Genomic DNA, 12684 nt, shown 5'->3' on the forward strand with positions numbered 1-12684 from the left:
TAAAGCATGCAGTGTGAAACAGGGGTAGTCTAGTATGTACAGTCTTGTTTGAATGTATTATCTTGCCTCTAAAAAGGCACTGACACACTCAGTGAGGTCTCTAGAAAGATAGTGACATTCACAAAAGTGGCATGACAGGGGTCAGTGTTTCATTTTGGCTTAGGCATGGCATCGTGACTTCTGCCTCTTTAAGGAAACTAGTTAAGAAAATTGATGTTTAAAGCATATTCCCAGGTGCAGTAACATCTATCCTAGTTCATATAACTCTCTGCTTGGGTACACTGGGAGTAGGCCGTAGATAGTGAGGTGTGTAATTTAAACTGAAAGTGTACTCTGTCAAGTTTGAATGTGTAACTTCTAGCACGTCTCAAGTATGTCTGCACTTCAACTTGTAGTCTGATACGTGTGGTGTAGTTTATGAGCCTAACTTAAAAACTACACAGCCTAACATACCCCTGCGCATATCTTCTGAGATCTACCTCAGCATTCAGTCCCAGAACCACAGATCTCTTTACTAGGCAGGCATCACAAAATCACTTGTACACACTGTTATACCTGGCTGCCCTGTGTAATGAGAAAAAAGTGATTCCTACATCTTCTTCTACAGACATTTAGAAACAATTCAGTGTGTAACAAGGGTAGTGTAGTGTGTATAGGCTTGTTTGTATGCATTATCTTGCCTCTAAAAAGGCCCTATTACAGTCATTGAGGTCTCTAGAAAGATGCTAACATTCACAAGAGTGGCATGACAGGAGTTTGGCATTTAATTTTGCCTTAGGCCTGGCATTGCGACTTCTGCCTCTCTCATGAAACTGGTAGAGAAAAGTGAGGTTTAAAAGATGTTCCCAGATGTATTAACTTCTATCATAGTCCATATAGGTCTCTGCATATGTACACTGGGAGTAGGTTGTAGATAGTGAAGTGTGTGGTTTGAAAACTATACAGTCTATCATACCCCTGCACACATTTCAAGTATGTCTGATATGTGTGGTGTCATTGATGAGCCTAACTTTAACTGCTCCACACTTCATTGTGTACCACACTTCATTGACAGCTTACTCTCTCAGCACTCACAATGCCAGGTGCAAGCCAAAATGAAAGGCTGACACCTCTCATGCCACGTTTCCGAGTGTCAGCATCTTACTAGAGACGTCAATGAGTGTGTCAGTGCCTTTTTAGGGGTAGGTTGACAGATGTAAAGAAGCCTATAGGTATGAGACTATCTCTGTCTCACAGTGCATGCTCCCTAAATGTGTGCAGAAGGAGCTGCATCTGTCAGCTTGGTATGAAGCTCTTTGTTCAAGTAATTCCTTGATGCCTGTCTAGCTAAGAAATCTCTGATTCTGGGACTGAATGCTGAAGTAGCTCTGACAATATTTCTCCAAAGAAATAATAGACTGCATAGTTTTTAAGTTAGGGTCATTATCTGCAGGAATATACAGTCTACCATATGCTTGCACAAAGGTTGTCAGAGCCACTCCATCATTCAGTGCTAGAAGCACAGATCTGTTACCTAGGTAGGTGTCAAGGAAGCACTTGAAGACACCGTTTCATACCTGGCAGCCCTGTATAATGAATACAAAGTAATCTATGTAGCTAGTATTATACACATTTAGGGAGCATGTAGTGTGAACCAGAGGTAGTCCGGTGCATATAGCCTACTTTATTTGTGCCATTTCACCCTAAAAGCCCTGAGACACTGATTGAGGTCTCTGGAAAGATGCTGACATTAATAAGAGTGCCATGATAGCCTTTTGTTTTGGGTAAGGCCTGGCACTGTGAGCTCTATCTCTGTAATAAAACTGGTACACAATTGTGAGGTTTGAACCATGTTGATAAGTGGATTAAGTCTATCGTACTGCATATAACTTTTCGCAAAGGTACACTGCAAGTAAGCCGTAGATAGTGATGTTTCTGCTTGAAACTGAAAGTGTATTGTGTCAAGTTTCAATATCTGACTGCTACTGTGTCTTACATATGTGTTGACTTCTTCATGTAGTATGACTTGTTTTGTAGAGCTGATGACCCTAATTTAAAAACGATATGCTCTATCGTACCACTGGGGAAATATTATCAGAGGTATTTCACCTTTCAGACTCAGAAACAAAGATCTGTTTGCTAGGTCTGACTGCTGGAAATATTTCAACACACAGATTCATACCTAGCTGTCTTGTATGATAAGTATAAAGTGATCCATGTTGAATTTAGAGGATTTACCAACATATACAACTTTTCAAACAGAGTTTCAACCATTTATAGCCCTCCTAACATGCATGCTTAGAAATCCTATATATCTATCATTAAAGGAAACAATGTTAGGGTAATTTAAGGAACTGCTTAGTGATTGTCATGAATAATGTATGTTATATGAAAAATTTACAATTTATTATTATATGTAACAAACTATTAAACGTATCTTTAAAACAATGCTGAGATATTAGAAGAGTGGAATGACAGTGTGAGCTCTGACTCTCTAATGAAACTGCTGGAGAAAAGTAAGGTTTAAAACATGTTGGCAGATGTATTAACCTCTATCCTAGTCCATATCTCTGCAAAGATACACTTCAAGTAGGCCGTAGATAGTGATGTGTGTGTTTTAAACTGAAAGCCTACTCAACTTTGAATATCTGACTGCTACGTCTCAGGTATGTCTGTACTTCTATGTGTAGTCTGATACATGTGGTGCAGCTAATGATCCTAACTTAAAAATTATACGGTCTATCATACCCCTGAACAAATATCATGGGTGATGCTATATGCATAATTTAAGATGATTAATTTATATGACATACTATTCAAATTATCCTTTATTTTCGGATATGTAGCTGACCTGAAGCAAAAAGACTTACAGATTACAAAAAAATAGAAGAGTACAAAAATCAGTATTACTTGAAGAAGATTGAAAAGAAGAAATTTGAAGATGCTCACAATATTATAGAGGAACAACACCTCCTGGTAAGAGAACTAAGCAGTTTCTTAAAACAGTATTAAGAAGAATGAAAACTGTGGAAAATGCTGAAAAGAAAATGAAAAATCACAAAAGAAAAGGGATTACTGACTTTCAAAAAACAACGAATTGTAAAACAACAACTCATCTAACAAGAAGGCAGAAACAGTATAAAGATATCAGAAAAAGAATGTTTGGAAATAGAGTAATTCAAAATGTACTAAAGAATTTAAAACAGTTTAAGAGATGATCAGCAGCTTATAAGCAAAAACAACAGATTGAAAGTATAGTAGATAAAGCTTTTGAGTTGAAGCAAAATTATTTATCTTAATATAGAAGAGATTGAGAACACTGGATAAAACAATGGTGCTTATGAAGCAGAACAGCAAGAGAAAAAGACTGGCAAGTATTTTTGTAAAACTTTTACTGGTGAATGGAAACATACTTCTAGCACTGAGCCTTTCTTTAATGAAGAACGCTGTTTTCAACAGATTACATGAGTACATGCAGTTGATACTAATGGTCGATGTTATGAGGTGAAGGATGGCTCCCACTGTAAAGGAGAAAATGGTTCCTAGGAATGTCGAAGAAGTAGTAGCTGAAGAAGTTCAAGGTAGGTTACAGAGGGTACTGTATTTAAATGGAATTGTAGCAGTATTTGCAGTATTCAACAGGAGTCTATCGATATATTAAAAAAGAAATGTACAAAAATATACAGAAACAAGTGTTAAACAAAAGATTAGGATATTGCACAGACTAGATCCATGTAAAATTAGAAAATATACCAAGTTACAGGGACATTATTTGGCTTGTCTTTCAAATAAAGTGTGCCAAAGCACTTTTCATCATTTGAGAATGTTAGCTGTCCACCACTCTGAAATGCGGGAGTTAGTAAGGAGACTTTACTATGTAAAAACTCCTGCATTATGTTTAAGTGAAATGAATACAGCTCTTTTGCATGGTTCTGTGGCAGATGTACAGAAAGTTTGTGATCATGTACAGTTTCGTTTTTTTGGTTCTGACGAGGATTGTAGAGAAAGTGAGGACTTGATATATTTAGGTGTACTAGAACAGGACAAAGAGATTAGTATTGTTGATTTTGCAAAAGAAATTACAAAGTTTAACACTGTTGTCTCTGAAAAAGATAAATATTTTGTATATATTGTTGACGTACTCACTATAAATGTCAATCTAATAATGTTGATTTATATTTAAAAAGTGAAAAAGAAAACAATAATAAGTGGCAGCAATTTCCTATTTATTCATTTGTAGAAGGACGATTTGACTTGTCTACTGATCAAGTTATAGGTAAGTACTGTTAAAAAAAAATTGAAGAAAACAAAATGCCAGCGAGAGCAATACATAACAACATAGAGCTGGTTCTCAGGAACTGGCATATTTAAATGTATATGAATTTGGTCTTATCCAATCTGTACACCCATTTCAGGCCATGGTTCGCATCAAGCCTAAAATAGGTAAGATGCCACCAACAGATTTATCAAAAGGTCTCAAACGAAGAGTTGTGTACTTACCTTTAGATTTTAAGAAAAATACTAAAACTGTTGGTGTAGACAGAGAGTAAAATGAGCCATTAGGTATTCTAGCAAATGTTGTACCAACAAAGAGTAAAAGAATCAGGCAAACATTTGTAGATATTAATAGACTTCGAAATGCAACATTATACCTGGTACAGAATAATACTTATTATCAGAATGTAAATGTTGATGAAGAAGTAAGATGCCTACAAGATGAAATAGTAATGTCAACTGTCCAAATTGAAAAAGTGGACAGATCTAGAAGTGAAGACATTTATGGACATTATACTATGCATACTCTCCATGCGAAAGAAATCATAGGAAACACTATTGAATTATTTCAAATGAAAGAAGCAAAAGGAGCTTACAAGAGTAAATGGGAAAAAAAGTTTAGGAGCTTGCTGTTTTCCACAGCTATTCCACACTGAGGAAGATGAAATATTTGATGACTGAGATCTACAAATTCCAGCATCATAATACAGAGCAACAAGATTGTACTCTGTAGATCCAAGATTTCAGCATTGCATTCCATATATATTTCATCTTCTGTTTGAGAGTGATTTGTCTGGACTTTCATATGCGGTGAACTATATATTAAAAGCAGGAGGTCATCTCCAACCTGTTTCTGCAAAAGAGTTTATGGAGAAAGTTGAACAAAGGGATGAAAATTTGGAATCTCACTTAATCAGTTTGATGGCGTGCCAATGTGGCACTAATAAATATTGGTATTGCTGTCATGGTGAACTTAAATGCATGTTAAGAAACCTAGGTACACCTACTTGGTTTCCACCAATTAGTTATGCTGAATATGTGTGGGATAATTTACTTGAATTCCTACGAGCAGCAAATTCAAATGTAAAAATCATCGAACGGAAGACAGCTAGAGAACTCTGTTCCTTGGATCCCACACATGTCTGCAGGTATTTAAAACATACGTTTCAAGATATGATGTCATTTATCTGCAATAAAAGCATTCCACCTCTTCGAGAGGTAACTGATTTCTTTTGGAGAAAAGAGTACCAAGTCAGTGCTCCTCATTAACACTTGCTTTATTGTCTAAGAATGCACCAAAATTAGGAACAGATAGTGATAAAGCTGTTTAGTCTTTGATAGAACAGTATGTTACACGTGCCATTAAAAGAGAAGGTGTAGAAAACTGATTGAGACAAATTCTACTGTTCTAAAGTCTTAGATGTGGAAAATTCTGCCAACAGAAATACAAATGTAAAGAAAATGTTATACAAAATGTTGTTTTGGATTCCCATGACCTAAAATTTCTAAAGCGACAGTAAATAGCTTTTTGTCAGCAGTAAGACATACAATAACTTGGAAATCTCCCAAGAATACGTACAACTGAAGAAGAACAGAAGCTTCAAAATATATTAATTACTATAATCCAGTCATTTTGAAAATGTGGAATGCAAACATGGATATTCAGTTTGTTGCAGACAACTCAAGTTGTTGCTCGTTATGTCACATCATATATTACAAGATCTGAGAAGTCAGAGATGGAAGAAATGTGGGAAGAAATTTCAACAGAAAAGAATCTCAGCAAGACATTTTTCTGCTTAACTTGAAGATGCTTCCCCATAGAGAGATAGGATATTATGATTATTTGGATCGCCAGAGCTCAGCCAGTCTGTATTCAAAGTCAAGAGGAATCATTTGGGTAAGTCTAGGCCTAGCCTCTACAAAAAAAGGGTATTGAAATCTTTTCCAGAAATCCAATACTTAGCAGAGTATGAGCCAGAAAGCACTGATATTGTCAAACCAAATATGTTGGATATATGCTTTGCCAAAAGGAGTCCACATCTTGAAACTGTATGTCTGTATAAAATAACTTCAACAGTACAGGTTTAAAAAGAATGCTACAGAAAATATAAAAGTAGAAAAATATGCAGTAATTAGATGTGATGGATGATTAGCGAAACATGCCAAAGGAAATCTTATTAACCACAAAAAACTCAGTTGCGAGACTCCAGATAAGAGAGAATTTTTTTATTGAGCCCTTCTGCCACTGTTCAAGCCTTGGCCTAGTGAAACAGAATTACTTGGAGATTTTGACTGCTACGAAGATGCTATTAATGCAAAAAAAGATGCTATTCAGTGAACAGTATTTCAGACTTACTTGGAAATGATAAATGATGAGATTGAACAAGAAGTTCACAAAGCAGTCAGAGTTCTTGTCCACTGACACAAGATACACTTGGGCAACCAATTATTGAAAATGAAGCAGCAATAGCCATGAATGAGGTGGGAAGTGCAATGCGGCAAGTACAACAGAATACTATTGAGTTTGAAATAACAACTGAAAATTGAACAAAAGAATACATCTGCTAGTGAAACAACAAGTAGAACATGGAAAAAAGAAATCGATGTTCATCATTTCAACGTATATCATTATATACTAGTGGTAAAGCTAGAGCAGGAAAAAGTGTCTCCATTAAAGTTCTGGCAACTTATCTATACAGGACTACAGAATCACATTTATCTTGTGTCGTAACAGCACCAACTGAATTAGCAGCACACAACATTAAAGGTATTGCTTTACATTGATTACTTATGCTACCTGTCGAACATGGTAACAAACTGGAATATGAAAAACTATCTGGAGAAGCTTGTTATGAATAACCCTGGGAGTAGTTCGTGAAGTAGCACTACGCGTAGCTATGCAAAGTGCACTTCACACTACGCGAGCTTCGCGTGGCACTTCACGAACTGCGTAGTACCCTGTTCGCACTGTGCAAGATGTTGTTTTCAATGATTGCACAGTGCGGACAAGCATCCGGCACTGTGCAATCATTGAAAACGGCATCTTGCACAGTGCGAGCTGTAGTTTTCTGCCGCTCAAGTAGATTTATACTTGAGCGGCAGCTTTCTCAACGCGGACTGATAGTCTCTCATCGCGAGCAGTCGCGAGCATACGCGATCACTCGCAATGAGAAACCTGACCTCCCCGCTTTGAGTATCTCGCCGGAATGTAATTTTGCTTGCTCGTGGTCGGCAACTTGACGTGGGGACCGCAAGCAAGCAAAAAATGACCGCTGCACTATTCTACGCTATGAGTGTTTGCACTGTGCTACGTGCAATTCGCGTAGTGCGAAGTAGCGCAAACTTCGCAAACTACGTGAGAGTAGCATAGTGCTTTGCCCAGGGCTAGTTATGAAGTCTCAAGAGTAGTGAAGAATCTGAAACTTTTAATCATTGATGAGGTGAGCATGGTTTTTAACTTAATGCTTGCCTTTGTACACTTGAGAATATTTTATTTTTTAAAGAGAGTACGATGTGCTGTTTGGAGGAAAGCATTTAATTGGATTTGGAGACCTACTACAACTTACTCCTGTTAAAAGACTACCTGTTTTTACACTTCTCCATAATGAGGCAAAGAAATATTTTGGAAGTATCAGAAATTTAAATATTTGGTTAAACTTTTAATATAGAGAACTTGTTAAAAAATATGTGCCAAGCAGGTGATGAAGATTACAGAGATTTTCATAAGGACATAAGAATTGGCATGTTGACAAAACATGGTAAACAAGCTTTATGAAGTCAGCTAATAAGGAATTTGTTTACATCTGAACAGCAGAAGAAGTAATGTACAATATGCCCGTGAAAAACAAATCCATAGTTTGTCTAATGACGACACTGCAAGAGGGTTCTACCTCTAACGAACAACTACTGAAACTGGAAAAACAACAATTTTTTTTTAAATTAAAGAAATTAGCAAAATGGAACACCAGGGAGTAACAATTCAACTTACTGAAAAACTATAGGCTAAATTGGATTCTTTGGAAAAGTCTGTATCTAAAATGCTAGGATTAGAAAAGTGTTTATATCTATGTAAAAACTGTAGAGTAATTTTGTGTCGTAAGTTGGATGTAGAGGAAGAATTAGTAGATAGAGCAATGGGAAAGTTGTTGATTTTGTGAATTTTTAAAATGGAGATGTCATAGAATTTTTGATCGGAAAATTCAACCAGATTAATGCAGTAAAACTGATTGGGTGTTGTTTCGTATCTTTTTTCCTTGTAAAGGGTTTGTATGTTTGAAGATACCAGTTTCCTCTGTCTCTAGTATTTGCAGTAACTATTTACAAATCTCAAGGTTTAAGTATAGACGGAGCTTTTGTAAATATTGGAAATACTGTGTTCAAAGAGGCAATGACATACATGTCTCACGTAAGAACATTGTCTGGTTTGTATTTGATGGCATTTGATGAGAAAAAGATTAGTGTTGATGTAAATTGTGAGAGTACAATCAATTAAGAAGACGTTATGCTCCTCATTTAGGTGAATACCCAATATATGAAAAATGCATACTATGTCCAAAATAGAAATATATAAAACTTTCAACTGAAGTTCAAGATAAGAAAAGTAATGTAGAGAAAGGTGAAGGTGTAATGAATAAAATAATTGGAAACTGATGGTGATATTGTAGGATACCAGTTAAAAAACAGTTCAAGTATTAACTGTTATGCTAATGCTGTTCTGAATGCAATGTTTCATCTACTACACCTTCTTAATGTAAACATGGAAAACTGTGAAAAAAGATTCTGTCCTGCACTACATCATTTATTTCAACAGTTGGTTACTGACAGAAGTAAAATACATACTGATTCTAGTATTCAACATCTTTCGATAAATGTAGCAGATCAGTGACATTTATTCTCAACATGCAAAAAATGCACAAGAATTTATAATGCTCATGCTTGGATTATTAAACGACGAAGGAATAAACAGTGATAAATTATTTGGACTAAGTTACAAATGGGACCATAGGTGTGAAGATTGTTTATTTACTTCAACCACTGAATTACATGGAGAACGATACCCATACTTAAAGATACCACACTGCAAATCAGTGTCTTTCAACAAATTGATTACAACAGCAAACCAAGATATGAAGTGTTCACGTTTTTGATCAGACATGTTGTCTACATTGCACATACAAAGATTTGGAAAAAATCTAAGTTTAATGCCACAACATAGTAGAGCAGATGGAACAAAATTGAAAACAAAAAAAAATGTAAATCTTTAAAGCAAGTCACATATCTATTGAGGAAGAACTTCTACAACAGTGGCTATTATTTTTCATGAAGGAGTTTCTACAACATCTGGATAATATACTATGTATCTAAGGTGTAGGAGTGGATGGATACATTTCAATGATGCCCACCTAGAATTCAAAGCATGATTGCCTTCTAAATTAGCACATTCTTATATGTTATTTCTCCAGCCAAAGTTCTAAGAACAATATTTGGCCTATTGGGGGTGATGTCAATACAAAACAGAAAGCATTGTATTCTATTAATATTATGTTTTGAGTATTATTTTGCCTAATAGACATAACATTTTGAGAAATGACTTTAAAAAGCAATTAGTATATATATTTGTCCTCAATACTGAGATAATCTAGAGCCTACAGGCTACTTTACACATGTCATCTCACTGCTAAAAGACACTGACATACTCATTAAGGTCTCAATAAAGACACACACACTAATAGGAGTGGCATGACAGTCAGTCTTTCATTTTTGGTTAGGCCTGGCACTGTCACCTCTGTCTCTCTAATCAAACTGGTAAAGAAATGTGAGGTTTAAAATATCTTCCAATGATTATTAACCACAATCTTATAACATATAACTCTCTGCAAAGGTACACTGCAAGTAGGCCGAAGATAGTGATGTCTGAGCTTGAAACTGAAAATCTACTCTAAGGCTGACTTTCCATATTTCAGAGATGTCTGTAAGTGTACATGTAGTCTAAGATGTGAAGTGCAGCTTAAGATTCTCATTTAAAAACTATACAGTCATAAAATAATCAAGCCAGTACCCAAGCAGTCTTGCACGCATTTATTTATTCAGGCAATGCACTTTCACTCATCCATTCACCCAGGCACTACATTTGTAGTTATATATTCACCCAGGCACTGCACTGCACTTCACTCAGCTTATCTTCCAGACACTGCACTTGCAATTATACAGTCACACAGGTACTACCCAGACTCTCATCCAAACAACCAGGCACTACCCATGAAGTCATACAATAACCCAGGCTCTACTCATGCACTCATGCAATCCCTCAGGTACTACTGATGCACTAATCCCAGCACACAGGCACTATTCATGTACTCTTACAATCACCCAGGCATTACCCATGCAGTCATCCAATCACACAGGCAGTGGTAATGCACTCTTACAGTCGCTGAGATACTACTTATTCGCTTATTCAGTCATCCTGGAACTACTCACCCACTTATGTACTCATCCAGGTGGTGCTCATGCACTCATGTCATCATTTATACACTACTCAAGCACTCATTGAATCACCCAGGCAGTATTCATACACTCATTCACTCACCCAAACACTACTTGGCACTCATACAATCATCCCAGCAATCCCCAATGCAGTTATGCAATCTACCAAGCACTACCCATGCACTCATATAATCACCCAGGCAGTATCTATGCAATCATCCAATTACTCATGCACTACCCATGCACTCATCCAATAACCCAGGCAGTACTTATACCCTCATAAACCCATGCATACAAAACTCATACAATTATTCAATCACCCAGGCACTAGTTATGCAGTCTTACAATCAGGCATAAACTACTGATTCATTAATTACTAATGTACAATACATATAACACTGTGTCTATCTTTAAGTGAATAGACATTTCTCAAAATAACCAAGGTTTTGTTTTATATTTTAAAGATTTGTTTGTGTTTTTAACTGTTTTATATATTTTTAGGTGTTATTGTACAAACTTATTTTGAAAAACAGCTCAACATGCTGCATTCATGTAGCGAAAACATTTTACAATACCAACTTTGGTGCAAAAGAAATTAACATTTATGATTTATCGCACTTGCAATGATTGCTGCAATCAATTGCTCCCCAACACATGTAACTGTACTACATTTCAGACAGTGTTGACCCAATGCAGCAAACTCAGGGACTGTTGTAGGAGTTTGTGATGTCAGAACAGAACCCACAGATGTGCTGGGTCTAGCATTTTCTCCTCCCTCAGCTATCTCTCTTCTTTCCCTCTCTTGCTGTTCTCTTGCTAGTCGATTGGGACTGATTGTTTGTAATTGCTTCAGCATGGATGACATCCCGCAAGAGTACTTTTTTTCAGAGCCACGAGAAATCAACTTTTCACATAAAGTACAGGTTACTTTACATGCATTAACCTTCTTCTCTCCCTCAGGAATGGAAAAAAGAGCCACACAATACTTTATTTTCTCTTCTTTCTGGTTGCTCCTCTTTCTTCACATCTTCAATCTCTTCTTCAGGTGGAATTGCAGATGACATTTATTTAATGTAGAAAAACGCCCAAAAAATAAATGTTTCAGTCAGAGAAAAGACAAAGGTCTTCATCCAATAGAGGCTAGAGAAAAAAGCAATAAATTGGGTGGGGCCTACCAAGTAGTAAAATAGAAACCTCTTTAACCAATAGAACCCTTTCTTTAGAAGTCACATGCGGTTTGCGTACCAGGCGCATATTCAGGCTGCACTGCTCGCGACTCCATAAAATATATTTAAACATTATTATATATGATTTCCTATTACAAATACAGTCGTTTTAGAAATATGAACGTACATTTCTTGGTAGAAATACATCATTTACGCTGGAGGGGGAACAACCTTTACAACGCAACTTTTACAACGCACTACACTTACAACGCATTTTTTACAACGCAACATCCATTACAACGCATTCCATTACATAGCATGACACTACAACGCATTTTTAAAAACTACCTTTACAACGCATTCCATTACAACGCATAATATTACACTACACTATCCAACACTTACCCTACTGTTGCACCCCCTGGAGTTAGAATAGTAATTTTTACCCCTATACTATCCAACACTTACCCTACTGTTGCATCCCCTGGAGTTAGAATAGTAATTTTTACCCCTATACTATCCAACACTTACCCTACTGTTGCACCCCCTGGAGTTAGAATAGTAATTTTTACCCCTACACTATCCAGCACTTACCCTACTGTTGCACCCCCTGGAGTTAGAATAGTAATTTTTACCCCTATACTATCCAACACTTACCCTACTGTTGCACCCCCTGGAGTTAGAATAGTAATTTTTACCCCTATACTATCCAACACTTTCCCTACTGTTGCACCCCCTGGAGTTAGAATAGTAACTTTTACCCCTATACTATCCAACACTT

This window comes from Triturus cristatus, chromosome 4_2, assembly GCF_964204655.1.
Source record: "Triturus cristatus chromosome 4_2, aTriCri1.1, whole genome shotgun sequence".
NCBI lineage: Eukaryota > Metazoa > Chordata > Amphibia > Caudata > Salamandridae > Triturus > Triturus cristatus.